The following is a 15,376-nucleotide window of genomic DNA, read 5'->3' as shown; positions in this document are numbered from 1 at the left end:
TTCTGAATGTAAACCAAATGTAATTTCAACAATTATAGTGAAGATCCCTAACCCCGTGGATGTAGATCATATTGATCGAACCACGTAAATCTTGTGTCTTATTTTCTATTTTCATTATCTTTATCTTTATTTTCATATCAAATAAGTTTAGATTTAGAAATCATAGTCATGATAATACAAGGGGTGTGTTGTAGGATTTCCTGCAACTACATAATGGCGCTAGAAACAGGGAACGAGTAAAGGTTTAATCCTTCCTGTAACTTGTTGATTCAAGAAATTTTCATGAAGATTAGCTATTGTTCATATTTTTCTAGATCCACAAAATTTAGGTTCAAAAATGGAAATTTTATGGAAGAAATCACATTTTCAGGGAGTAAACATCATCAACAATTTAAAGACATGAAAAGAGGGGAGAAAAAATTAGTTGTTGTGGTGAAATTTAAGGAGAAAATGGAAGTTTCAGTGGAAGATTTTTTCATGTTCAGGAGAAGAATGCAAATGTGAAAGAAGTTAAGGAAGGACGAAGAGAAGAGGCAGATGCTGCAATTTCTATCACAAACAGAAATTCGCACAGATGGTTTGAGCTGGAGCGAGTAAGCGATAGGTAATGGGTTTGAATTTCGCAGAGACACATATTTTTCATTTTCTTCTCATTTGCATGGCAGAATAAAAGAATAAGAGAAAAACATTGTGCATTTATTTCGCAAAGAGATTCTTGAACAGTTGGTCAAGAGAACAATATGTACGTTCGTGGTCGCAAGTTCGAACTTCCCTGCGAGCATAGTTTTCTTCTTTTTATAGATAGCGAAAAAATGAATAATTTCGCAATATTGTTTCATTAGTTCGCAAACAAGAGGTAGCACAGTTGGTCAAGCTTCGCTAGAGTGAGTTGTAAGACTCGAGTTCGAATCCCTCATCAAGCTTAATTTTTCGCACATTTTTGAAATCCTAAAGGCGAAGAAATGGAATACAGTACAACATTTTGTGTTTCTTTCGCAAGCAACAACTAGCGCAGATGGTTAGAGAAGGAGTATGCAAACTAGAGGACATGGGTTCGATTCTCCCTGCGACCAAATAATTTTTGCTTCACAAATATTCATTTCGCAGAGTTGATATTTGATTACTTCGCACAGTCTTTGATTATTTCGTAAGAGAGGGTTAGCACAGTTGGTCAGAATTGCCTCTTACACAGTTGGAATTTGATTACTTCGCAAGAAATTTGATTATTTCGCAAGAGACGCTTAACACAGTTGGTATGGTGCAAGAAAATCCAAGAAGTAGGTCGAGGGTTCAAATCTCACTTCTCACAATTTTTTTGCTGCGCGAAATTCATACATTTCAAGGCATTTATTCACTTCTCTGATAACAATAGCGACTCACATGAAAGATAAGTACCACTTCCTTGAACATTTTACTTTATACTAAGAACGAATAAAAAGATTTTTGATTTGATTTACAAAAAGCGATTCAATCGCACGATAACAAAAATTTCAAGATTTCAAAAATTACAAAAATTACTAAGATTTCAAGATTTCAAAAAAAAAATCGATTTATATATATTTATAGAATATTTATTTTGCAGAAAATAAAAATTTTGGTTTGATTTACAAAGATTTCAAGATTTCAAAGATTATAAAGATTACTAAGATTTCAAGATTACAAAGATTTCAAAATTACAAAGATTGAGAGATTTCAAAATTACAAAAAATGAGAAAATTCAATTTATATATTTCTCTAGAATATTTCTTTTGCAGAGAATAAAAATATTTTTGATTTGATTTACAAAACGCGATCGAATCGCAGAATTACAAAGATTTCACAACTACAAATTTCAGAGTTACCATGTATTAGAATTTCTCTTGAATATTTATTTGATTCAAATGATATGATATTATGAGAATGAAAGAATGAGTGAAAGAGATGTTAAAATGAAAGAATGAAAAAAGAGATGACAGAAATGAAAAGATGAATGAGAGAATAAAGAAACGCGAATAAAATTTCGCAGATAGGGGCGAACCTTTATGGCGTACACCCTAGTTCGCGAATAAAATTTCGCAAGAGGCAAATGTAATACCTAAAGTACGTCATATAAGGGGGTACCTGTTGCATGGATCAGGGAAAGGTTACACCGCCCCCGGAACCTGAGTCATGGAGATTTGGGGTCAATAAAGCCCATCCAGGAGAGGCACCTTGGATTCTCAGCTTAAGCGTATGACTTAGGTTGGGCGACTAAGGTAATAAGGACTCTCCAAGGAGTGCAAAATCTGATCAAGGCGTCGAGGTACACGGTTGAGTCAAGAGTGACAGGGGCGTTTGAAGCGTCCTTGCCATTCTTGACAAGTCTTGGCTTATACTGCACTCGTCCCGAAGAAACCCCACTTAGGGTGCAGTCTCGTAACCATAATCCATTAAGTAAAGGGAAAAGAGGCTGCGAAAACAACTGGTTGTTGTTAAGACCGGATGGAGGATCTAATCTTGTATGGCAGAAGTACGCCTCCTTGAAGGGGCAACCAGAGGGACATAAGGGCGGCACCCTCCATTAGGGAGCTGATAAGTGTCTTAAGACGCAAATGTCATGAGGCTTTTTACTCGCAAGGGTATTAAGGCTTGTCATATTTGTGCGACAATCCTGAAGAGGCAATAATACTAGAGAAAAATATAAGACGAGATCAATGGGTTTTTGCATGAAAGTGCAAAACGTCATGCGATTTCGTCGCAAGACGACAATGTCATGGGGATTTATTTTCGCAATAATATTTATGCCTGTCATATTGTCGTAACATTCTTGAAGAGGCCACAATACAAAAGATAAAGTTAAGGAAAGATCAATGGGTTTTTGCATGAAAGTGCAAAGACGTCCTGCGATTTTTTCGCAATGACAAGATGTGGCAAAATAAGACCTTTAACTAGGAAGGAAAATAAGACCACATAAGAAAATAAGAAAAAGAGCTAATGATCTTGCAAAAATGATTATATGTAAGCAAATAAGCTTGCGAATATGTACATGAAATGAAATTGAGGCAGTGAAAATACCGCAGACTTGATACTATGATCATACTATTATGAGATACTAATAGTGCAGGAAAGAGGAAAGATGAAACACAAGTAAGAACTTGTGAGGAACAATAACTACACGAAGATGAATGCATACACTAAAGAAAAAGCCAGAGAAATGAAGAATGGAAGCAATTTAAAGCTACAACAATTTTAGACGGAAAAATGAGCTAAGTAATACAAACATTGACTATACATTGCAATAGATAAGCATTCTCATATACAAGCATTACACTCGCATCATCAAAGCATCACATAAGCATTTCATGGCATAAACATCGCATACACATTTCATAACATAATCATTACATAAGCATTAGATTCGCACAAGTATTTACAAAACTTTAAGAATTATTCAGAATTTCGCAGAATTATTCTGGATTATTCAGAATTTCGCAGGATTATTCAGAATTTCGCAGGATTATTCAGAATTTCGCAGGATTATTCAGAATTTCGCAGAATTATTTTGAATTTCGCAGGACTATTCTGAATTTCGCAAGATTATTCAGAATTTCGCAGAATTATTCAGAATTTCGCAGAGTTATTCGGAATTTCGCAGAATTATTCGGAACTTCGCAGGATTGTTCAGAATTTCGCAGGATTATTCAGAATGTGTCAGAACTTCGCAGAATGTGTCAGAATTTTGCAGAATGTGATTATTTCGCAGAATGTGATTATTCCGAAAGATATGATCATTTTGCTCAATTATTTCGCACAATTATAAGCAACTTGAAGAGATTATACTATCGCATGAGAACAAAACATGAGACAGAGGCAAGATGAGAATGAAGAAACAATTGGCACATTCAACCTTTTCTCAAAGATTCTACCCTCAAAGATAAAGAACAGAGGCAACTATGGATTACCAAGAAAACATTTTATGTTCTTTATCTTCTCGGCAAGAATCGCCAAAAATGGAGTAATAATTTCGCATGAATAAAGGCAATACTTATTATTCTCATTCAAGGACGGATACTTCTTATATTTCGAGAATTGATACTTCTTATACTTCTTCAAGGATACTTCATACTTCGCATACTTCAAAAGATGATACTTCTTATTTACTTCGCAACGCTCCGGAACTTCACAAAAGAATAGAGGCAAGTACGTACTTTTAAAGTCCAGTATTCTTTCGCTCGTTCCATCATCAACAAAGATCAAAGACTACTCCAACGTCACGTATCTCTCTCCAACAACTACAAAAAAATGGATTTTTCCTTAAAGATCGCTCTTCAAGCAATATTCAAGGAAAAAGAGGCAAGATGTAGGATCCAAATATCGCACAACGGTAAAGTTTGCGATATTATAGATAGAGCCTGCGAAGTTATAGACAGAGTTTGCGAGAAGGTAGCGAAGCTTGCGAGAATGTAGTTTGGGCGCGAGATAATATGAGCTATACTCCACTACATATGAGCTGTCATCCACTATGTAAACACCTATATAAAGGGAAAGTCAGAGGAGAGAAGAGAAGTTTTAGAATTTGTATTATTATTATTATTATTATTATTTCCTTCTTCTTCCTCTACCAACCTAGAGCTTCAAATACTCATTAATGGAGATTCTGAATGTAAACCAAATGTAATTTCAACAATTATAGTGAAGATCCCTAACCCCGTGGATGTAGATCATATTGATCGAACCACGTAAATCTTGTGTCTTATTTTCTATTTTCATTATCTTTATCTTTATTTTCATATCAAATAAGTTTAGATTTAGAAATCATAGTCATGATAATACAAGGGGTGTGTTGTAGGATTTCCTGCAACTACATAATGGCGCTAGAAACAGGGAACGAGTAAAGGTTTAATCCTTCCTGTAACTTGTTGATTCAAGAAATTTTCATGAAGATTAGCTATTGTTCATATTTTTCTAGATCCACAAAATTTAGGTTCAAAAATGGAAATTTTATGGAAGAAATCACATTTTCAGGGAGTAAACATCATCAACAATTTAAAGACATGAAAAGAGTGGGAGAAAAAATTAGTTGTTGTGGTGAAATTTAAGGAGAAAATGGAAGTTTCAGTGGAAGATTTTTTCATGTTCAGGAGAAGAATGCAAATGTGAAAGAAGTTAAGGAAGGACGAAGAGAAGAGGCAGATGCTGCAATTTCTATCACAAACAGAAATTCGCACAGATGGTTTGAGCTGGAGCGAGTAAGCGATAGGTAATGGGTTTGAATTTCGCAGAGACACATATTTTTCATTTTCTTCTCATTTGCATGGCAGAATAAAAGAATAAGAGAAAAACATTGTGCATTTATTTCGCAAAGAGATTCTTGAACAGTTGGTCAAGAGAACAATATGTACGTTCGTGGTCGCAAGTTCGAACTTCCCTGCGAGCATAGTTTTCTTCTTTTTATAGATAGCGAAAAAATGAATAATTTCGCAATATTGTTTCATTAGTTCGCAAACAAGAGGTAGCACAGTTGGTCAAGCTTCGCTAGAGTGAGTTGTAAGACTCGAGTTCGAATCCCTCATCAAGCTTAATTTTTCGCACATTTTTGAAATCCTAAAGGCGAAGAAATGGAATACAGTACAACATTTTGTGTTTCTTTCGCAAGCAACAACTAGCGCAGATGGTTAGAGAAGGAGTATGCAAACTAGAGGACATGGGTTCGATTCTCCCTGCGACCAAATAATTTTTGCTTCACAAATATTCATTTCGCAGAGTTGATATTTGATTACTTCGCACAGTCTTTGATTATTTCGTAAGAGAGGGTTAGCACAGTTGGTCAGAATTGCCTCTTACACAGTTGGAATTTGATTACTTCGCAAGAAATTTGATTATTTCGCAAGAGACGCTTAACACAGTTGGTATGGTGCAAGAAAATCCAAGAAGTAGGTCGAGGGTTCAAATCTCACTTCTCACAATTTTTTTGCTGCGCGAAATTCATACATTTCAAGGCATTTATTCACTTCTCTGATAACAATAGCGACTCACATGAAAGATAAGTACCACTTCCTTGAACATTTTACTTTATACTAAGAACGAATAAAAAGATTTTTGATTTGATTTACAAAAAGCGATTCAATCGCACGATAACAAAAATTTCAAGATTTCAAAATTACAAAAATTACTAAGATTTCAAGATTTCAAAAAAAAAATCGATTTATATATATTTATAGAATATTTATTTTGCAGAAAAAAAAAAATTTTGGTTTGATTTACAAAGATTTCAAGATTTCAAAGATTATAAAGATTACTAAGATTTCAAGATTACAAAGATTTCAAAATTACAAAGATTGAGAGATTTCAAAATTACAAAAAATTGAGAAAATTCAATTTATATATTTCTCTAGAATATTTCTTTTGCAGAGAATAAAAATATTTTTGATTTGATTTACAAAACGCGATCGAATCGCAGAATTACAAAGATTTCACAACTACAAATATTTCAGAGTTACCATGTATTAGAATTTCTCTTGAATATTTATTTTGATTCAAATGATATGATATTATGAGAATGAAAGAATGAGTGAAAGAGATGTTAGAAATGAAAGAATGAAAGAAAGAGATGACAGAAATGAAAAGATGAATGAGAGAATAAAGAAACGCGAATAAAATTTCGCAGATAGGGGCGAACCTTTATGGCGTACACCCTAGTTCGCGAATAAAATTTCGCAAGAGGCAAATGTAATACCTAAAGTACGTCATATAAGGGGGTACCTGTTGCATGGATCAGGGAAAGGTTACACCGCCCCCGGAACCTGAGTCATGGAGATTTGGGGTCAATAAAGCCCATCCAGGAGAGGCACCTTGGATTCTCAGCTTAAGCGTATGACTTAGGTTGGGCGACTAAGGTAATAAGGACTCTCCTAAGGAGTGCAAAATCTGATCAAGGCGTCGAGGTACACGGTTGAGTCAAGAGTGACAGGGGCGTTTGAAGCGTCCTTGCCATTCTTGACAAGTCTTGGCTTATACTGCACTCGTCCCGAAGAAACCCCACTTAGGGTGCAGTCTCGTAACCATAATCCATATAAGTAAAGGGAAAAGAGGCTGCGAAAACAACTGGTTGTTGTTAAGACCGGATTGGAGGATCTAATCTTGTATGGCAGAAGTACGCCTCCTTGAAGGGGCAACCAAGGGACATAAGGGCGGCACCCTCCATTAGGGAGCTGATAAGTGTCTTAAGACGCAAATGTCATGAGGCTTTTTACTCGCAAGGGTATTAAGGCTGTCATATTTGTGCGACAATCCTGAAGAGGCAATAATACTAGAGAAAAATATAAGACGAGATCAATGGGTTTTTGCATGAAAGTGCAAAGACGTCATGCGATTTCGTCGCAAGACGACAATGTCATGGGGATTTATTTTCGCAATAATATTTATGCCTGTCATATTGTCGTAACATTCTTGAAGAGGCCACAATACAAAAGATAAAGTTAAGGAAAGATCAATGGGTTTTTGCATGAAAGTGCAAAGACGTCCTGCGATTTTTTCGCAATGACAAGATGTGGCAAAATAAGACCTTTAACTAGGAAGGAAAAATAAGACCACATAAGAAAATAAGAAAAAGAGCTAATGATCTTGCAAAAATGATTATATGTAAGCAAATAAGCTTGCGAATATGTACATGAAAATGAAATTGAGGCAGTGAAAATACCGCAGACTTGATACTATGATCATACTATTATGAGATACTAATAGTGCAGGAAAGAGGAAAGATGAAACACAAGTAAGAACTTGTGAGGAACAATAACTACACGAAGATGAATGCATACACTAAAGAAAAAGCCAGAGAAATGAAGAATGGAAGCAATTTAAAGCTACAACAATTTTAGACGGAAAAATGAGCTAAGTAATACAAACATTGACTATACATTGCAATAGATAAGCATTCTCATATACAAGCATTACACTCGCATCATCAAAGCATCACATAAGCATTTCATGGCATAAACATCGCATACACATTTCATAACATAATCATTACATAAGCATTAGATTCGCACAAGTATTTTACAAAACTTTTAAGAATTATTCAGAATTTCGCAGAATTATTCTGGATTATTCAGAATTTCGCAGGATTATTCAGAATTTCGCAGGATTATTCAGAATTTCCCAGGATTATTCAGAATTTCGCAGGATTATTCAGAATTTCGCAGAATTATTTTGAATTTCGCAGGACTATTCTGAATTTCGCAAGATTATTCAGAATTTCGCAGAATTATTCAGAATTTCGCAGAGTTATTCGGAATTTCGCAGAATTATTCGGAACTTCGCAGGATTGTTCAGAATTTCGCAGGATTATTCAGAATGTGTCAGAACTTCGCAGAATGTGTCAGAATTTTGCAGAATGTGATTATTTCGCAGAATGTGATTATTCCGAAAGATATGATCATTTTGCTCAATTATTTCGCACAATTATAAGCAACTTGAAGAGATTATACTATCGCATGAGAACAAAACATGAGACAGAGGCAAGATGAGAATGAAGAAACAATTGGCACATTCAACCTTTTCTCAAAGATTCTACCCTCAAAGATAAAGAACAGAGGCAACTATGGATTACCAAGAAAACATTTTATGTTCTTTATCTTCTCGGCAAGAATCGCCAAAAATGGAGTAATAATTTCGCATGAATAAAGGCAATACTTATTATTCTCATTCAAGGACGGATACTTCTTATATTTCGAGAATTGATACTTCTTATACTTCTTCAAGGATACTTCATACTTCGCATACTTCAAAAGATGATACTTCTTATTTACTTCGCAACGCTCCGGAACTTCACAAAAGAATAGAGGCAAGTACGTACTTTTAAAGTCCAGTATTCTTTCGCTCGTTCCATCATCAACAAAGATCAAAGACTACTCCAACGTCACGTATCTCTCTCCAACAACTACAAAAAAATGGATTTTTCCTTAAAGATCGCTCTTCAAGCAATATTCAAGGAAAAAGAGGCAAGATGTAGGATCCAAATATCGCACAACGGTAAAAGTTTGCGATATTATAGATAGAGCCTGCGAAGTTATAGACAGAGTTTGCGAGAAGGTAGCGAAGCTTGCGAGAATGTAGTTTGGGCGCGAGATAATATGAGCTATACTCCACTACATATGAGCTGTCATCCACTATGTAAACACCTATATAAAGGGAAAGTCAGAGAGAGAAGAGAAGTTTTAGAATTTGTATTATTATTATTATTATTATTATTTCCTTCTTCTTCCTCTACCAACCTAGAGCTTCAAATACTCATTAATGGAGATTCTGAATGTAAACCAAATGTAATTTCAACAATTATAGTGAAGATCCCTAACCCCGTGGATGTAGATCATATTGATCGAACCACGTAAATCTTGTGTCTTATTTTCTATTTTCATTATCTTTATCTTTATTTTCATATCAAATAAGTTTAGATTTAGAAATCATAGTCATGATAATACAAGGGGTGTGTTGTAGGATTTCCTGCAACTACATAATGGCGCTAGAAACAGGGAACGAGTAAAGGTTTAATCCTTCCTGTAACTTGTTGATTCAAGAAATTTTCATGAAGATTAGCTATTGTTCATATTTTTCTAGATCCACAAAATTTAGGTTCAAAAATGGAAATTTTATGGAAGAAATCACATTTTCAGGGAGTAAACATCAACAATTTAAAGACATGAAAAGAGTGGGAGAAAAAATTAGTTGTTGTGGTGAAATTTAAGGAGAAAATGGAAGTTTCAGTGGAAGATTTTTCATGTTCAGGAGAAGAATGCAAATGTGAAAGAAGTTAAGGAAGGACGAAGAGAAGAGGCAGATGCTGCAATTTCTATCACAAACAGAAATTCGCACAGATGGTTTGAGCTGGAGCGAGTAAGCGATAGGTAATGGGTTTGAATTTCGCAGAGACACATATTTTTCATTTTCTTCTCATTTGCATGGCAGAATAAAAGAATAAGAGAAAAACATTGTGCATTTATTTCGCAAAGAGATTCTTGAACAGTTGGTCAAGAGAACAATATGTACGTTCGTGGTCGCAAGTTCGAACTTCCCTGCGAGCATAGTTTTCTTCTTTTTATAGATAGCGAAAAAATGAATAATTTCGCAATATTGTTTCATTAGTTCGCAAACAAGAGGTAGCACAGTTGGTCAAGCTTCGCTAGAGTGAGTTGTAAGACTCGAGTTCGAATCCCTCATCAAGCTTAATTTTTCGCACATTTTTGAAATCCTAAAGGCGAAGAAATGGAATACAGTACAACATTTTGTGTTTCTTTCGCAAGCAACAACTAGCGCAGATGGTTAGAGAAGGAGTATGCAAACTAGAGGACATGGGTTCGATTCTCCCTGCGACCAAATAATTTTTGCTTCACAAATATTCATTTCGCAGAGTTGATATTTGATTACTTCGCACAGTCTTTGATTATTTCGTAAGAGAGGGTTAGCACAGTTGGTCAGAATTGCCTCTTACACAGTTGGAATTTGATTACTTCGCAAGAAATTTGATTATTTCGCAAGAGACGCTTAACACAGTTGGTATGGTGCAAGAAAATCCAAGAAGTAGGTCGAGGGTTCAAATCTCACTTCTCACAATTTTTTTGCTGCGCGAAATTCATACATTTCAAGGCATTTATTCACTTCTCTGATAACAATAGCGACTCACATGAAAGATAAGTACCACTTCCTTGAACATTTTACTTTATACTAAGAACGAATAAAAAGATTTTTGATTTGATTTACAAAAAGCGATTCAATCGCACGATAACAAAAATTTCAAGATTTCAAAAATTACAAAAATTACTAAGATTTCAAGATTTCAAAAAAAAAATCGATTTATATATATTTATAGAATATTTATTTTGCAGAAAATAAAAAAATTTTGGTTTGATTTACAAAGATTTCAAGATTTCAAAGATTATAAAGATTACTAAGATTTCAAGATTACAAAGATTTCAAAATTACAAAGATTGAGAGATTTCAAAATTACAAAAAATTGAGAAAATTCAATTTATATATTTCTCTAGAATATTTCTTTTGCAGAGAATAAAAATATTTTTGATTTGATTTACAAAACGCGATCGAATCGCAGAATTACAAAGATTTCACAACTACAAATATTTCAGAGTTACCATGTATTAGAATTTCTCTTGAATATTTATTTTGATTCAAATGATATGATATTATGAGAATGAAAGAATGAGTGAAAGAGATGTTAGAAATGAAAGAATGAAAGAAAGAGATGACAGAAATGAAAAGATGAATGAGAGAATAAAGAAACGCGAATAAAATTTCGCAGATAGGGGCGAACCTTTATGGCGTACACCCTAGTTCGCGAATAAAATTTCGCAAGAGGCAAATGTAATACCAAAAGTACGTCATATAAGGGGGTACCTGTTGCATGGATCAGGGAAAGGTTACACCGCCCCCGGAACCTGAGTCATGGAGATTTGGGGTCAATAAAGCCCATCCAGGAGAGGCACCTTGGATTCTCAGCTTAAGCGTATGACTTAGGTTGGGCGACTAAGGTAATAAGGACTCTCCTAAGGAGTGCAAAATCTGATCAAGGCGTCGAGGTACACGGTTGAGTCAAGAGTGACAGGGGCGTTTGAAGCGTCCTTGCCATTCTTGACAAGTCTTGGCTTATACTGCACTCGTCCCGAAGAAACCCCACTTAGGGTGCAGTCTCGTAACCATAATCCATATAAGTAAAGGGAAAAGAGGCTGCGAAAACAACTGGTTGTTGTTAAGACCGGATTGGAGGATCTAATCTTGTATGGCAGAAGTACGCCTCCTTGAAGGGGCAACCAGAGGGACATAAGGGCGGCACCCTCCATTAGGGAGCTGATAAGTGTCTTAAGACGCAAATGTCATGAGGCTTTTTACTCGCAAGGGTATTAAGGCTTGTCATATTTGTGCGACAATCCTGAAGAGGCAATAATACTAGAGAAAAATATAAGACGAGATCAATGGGTTTTTGCATGAAAGTGCAAAGACGTCATGCGATTTCGTCGCAAGACGACAATGTCATGGGGATTTATTTTCGCAATAATATTTATGCCTGTCATATTGTCGTAACATTCTTGAAGAGGCCACAATACAAAAGATAAAGTTAAGGAAAGATCAATGGGTTTTTGCATGAAAGTGCAAAGACGTCCTGCGATTTTTTCGCAATGACAAGATGTGGCAAAATAAGACCTTTAACTAGGAAGGAAAAATAAGACCACATAAGAAAATAAGAAAAAGAGCTAATGATCTTGCAAAAATGATTATATGTAAGCAAATAAGCTTGCGAATATGTACATGAAAATGAAATTGAGGCAGTGAAAATACCGCAGACTTGATACTATGATCATACTATTATGAGATACTAATAGTGCAGGAAAGAGGAAAGATGAAACACAAGTAAGAACTTGTGAGGAACAATAACTACACGAAGATGAATGCATACACTAAAGAAAAAGCCAGAGAAATGAAGAATGGAAGCAATTTAAAGCTACAACAATTTTAGACGGAAAAATGAGCTAAGTAATACAAACATTGACTATACATTGCAATAGATAAGCATTCTCATATACAAGCATTACACTCGCATCATCAAAGCATCACATAAGCATTTCATGGCATAAACATCGCATACACATTTCATAACATAATCATTACATAAGCATTAGATTCGCACAAGTATTTTACAAAACTTTTAAGAATTATTCAGAATTTCGCAGAATTATTCTGGATTATTCAGAATTTCGCAGGATTATTCAGAATTTCGCAGGATTATTCAGAATTTCGCAGGATTATTCAGAATTTCGCAGAATTATTTTGAATTTCGCAGGACTATTCTGAATTTCGCAAGATTATTCAGAATTTCGCAGAATTATTCAGAATTTCGCAGAGTTATTCGGAATTTCGCAGAATTATTCGGAACTTCGCAGGATTGTTCAGAATTTCGCAGGATTATTCAGAATGTGTCAGAACTTCGCAGAATGTGTCAGAATTTTGCAGAATGTGATTATTTCGCAGAATGTGATTATTCCGAAAGATATGATCATTTTGCTCAATTATTTCGCACAATTATAAGCAACTTGAAGAGATTATACTATCGCATGAGAACAAAACATGAGACAGAGGCAAGATGAGAATGAAGAAACAATTGGCACATTCAACCTTTTCTCAAAGATTCTACCCTCAAAGATAAAGAACAGAGGCAACTATGGATTACCAAGAAAACATTTTATGTTCTTTATCTTCTCGGCAAGAATCGCCAAAAATGGAGTAATAATTTCGCATGAATAAAGGCAATACTTATTATTCTCATTCAAGGACGGATACTTCTTATATTTCGAGAATTGATACTTCTTATACTTCTTCAAGGATACTTCATACTTCGCATACTTCAAAAGATGATACTTCTTATTTACTTCGCAACGCTCCGGAACTTCAAAAGAATAGAGGCAAGTACGTACTTTTAAAGTCCAGTATTCTTTCGCTCGTTCCATCATCAACAAAGATCAAAGACTACTCCAACGTCACGTATCTCTCTCCAACAACTACAAAAAAATGGATTTTTCCTTAAAGATCGCTCTTCAAGCAATATTCAAGGAAAAAGAGGCAAGATGTAGGATCCAAATATCGCACAACGGTAAAAGTTTGCGATATTATAGATAGAGCCTGCGAAGTTATAGACAGAGTTTGCGAGAAGGTAGCGAAGCTTGCGAGAATGTAGTTTGGGCGCGAGATAATATGCTATACTCCACTACATATGAGCTGTCATCCACTATGTAAACACCTATATAAAGGGAAAGTCAGAGAGAGAGAAGAGAAGTTTTAGAATTTGTATTATTATTATTATTATTATTATTCCTTCTTCTTCCTCTACCAACCTAGAGCTCCAAATACTCATTAATGGAGATTCTGAATGTAAACCAAATGTAATTTCAACAATTATAGTGAAGATCCCTAACCCCGTGGATGTAGATCATATTGATCGAACCACGTAAATCTTGTGTCTTATTTTCTATTTTCATTATCTTTATCTTTATTTTCATATCAAATAAGTTTAGATTTAGAAATCATAGTCATGATAATACAAGGGGTGTGTTGTAGGATTTCCTGCAACTACATAATGGCGCTAGAAACAGGGAACGAGTAAAGGTTTAATCCTTCCTGTAACTTGTTGATTCAAGAAATTTTCATGAAGATTAGCTATTGTTCATATTTTTCTAGATCCACAAAATTTAGGTTCAAAAATGGAAATTTTATGGAAGAAATCACATTTTCAGGGAGTAAACATCATCAACAATTTAAAGACATGAAAAGTGGGAGAAAAAATTAGTTGTTGTGGTGAAATTTAAGGAGAAAATGGAAGTTTCAGTGGAAGATTTTTCATGTTCAGGAGAAGAATGCAAATGTGAAAGAAGTTAAGGAAGGACGAAGAGAAGAGGCAGATGCTGCAATTTCTATCACAAACAGAAATTCGCACAGATGGTTTGAGCTGGAGCGAGTAAGCGATAGGTAATGGGTTTGAATTTCGCAGAGACACATATTTTTCATTTTCTTCTCATTTGCATGGCAGAATAAAAGAATAAGAGAAAAACATTGTGCATTTATTTCGCAAAGAGATTCTTGAACAGTTGGTCAAGAGAACAATATGTACGTTCGTGGTCGCAAGTTCGAACTTCCCTGCGAGCATAGTTTTCTTCTTTTTATAGATAGCGAAAAAATGAATAATTTCGCAATATTGTTTCATTAGTTCGCAAACAAGAGGTAGCACAGTTGGTCAAGCTTCGCTAGAGTGAGTTGTAAGACTCGAGTTCGAATCCCTCATCAAGCTTAATTTTTCGCACATTTTTGAAATCCTAAAGGCGAAGAAATGGAATACAGTACAACATTTGTGTTTCTTTCGCAAGCAACAACTAGCGCAGATGGTTAGAGAAGGAGTATGCAAACTAGAGGACATGGGTTCGATTCTCCCTGCGACCAAATAATTTTTGCTTCACAAATATTCATTTCGCAGAGTTGATATTTGATTACTTCGCACAGTCTTTGATTATTTCGTAAGAGAGGGTTAGCACAGTTGGTCAGAATTGCCTCTTACACAGTTGGAATTTGATTACTTCGCAAGAAATTTGATTATTTCGCAAGCAGACGCTTAACACAGTTGGTATGGTGCAAGAAAACCAAGAAGTAGACGTCGAGGAGGGTTCAAATCTCACTTCTCACAATTTTTTTGCTGCGCGAAATTCATACATTTCAAGGCATTTATTCACTTCTATGATAACAATAGCGACTCACATGAAAGATAAGTACCACTTCCTTGAACATTTTACTTTATACTAAGAACGATAATAAAAAGATTTTTGATTTGATTTACAAAAAGCGATTCAATCGCACGATAACAAAAATT

This window comes from Papaver somniferum, unplaced genomic scaffold, assembly GCF_003573695.1.
Source record: "Papaver somniferum cultivar HN1 unplaced genomic scaffold, ASM357369v1 unplaced-scaffold_114, whole genome shotgun sequence".
NCBI lineage: Eukaryota > Viridiplantae > Streptophyta > Magnoliopsida > Ranunculales > Papaveraceae > Papaver > Papaver somniferum.
Note: the sequence above shows the minus strand (reverse complement) of the source record.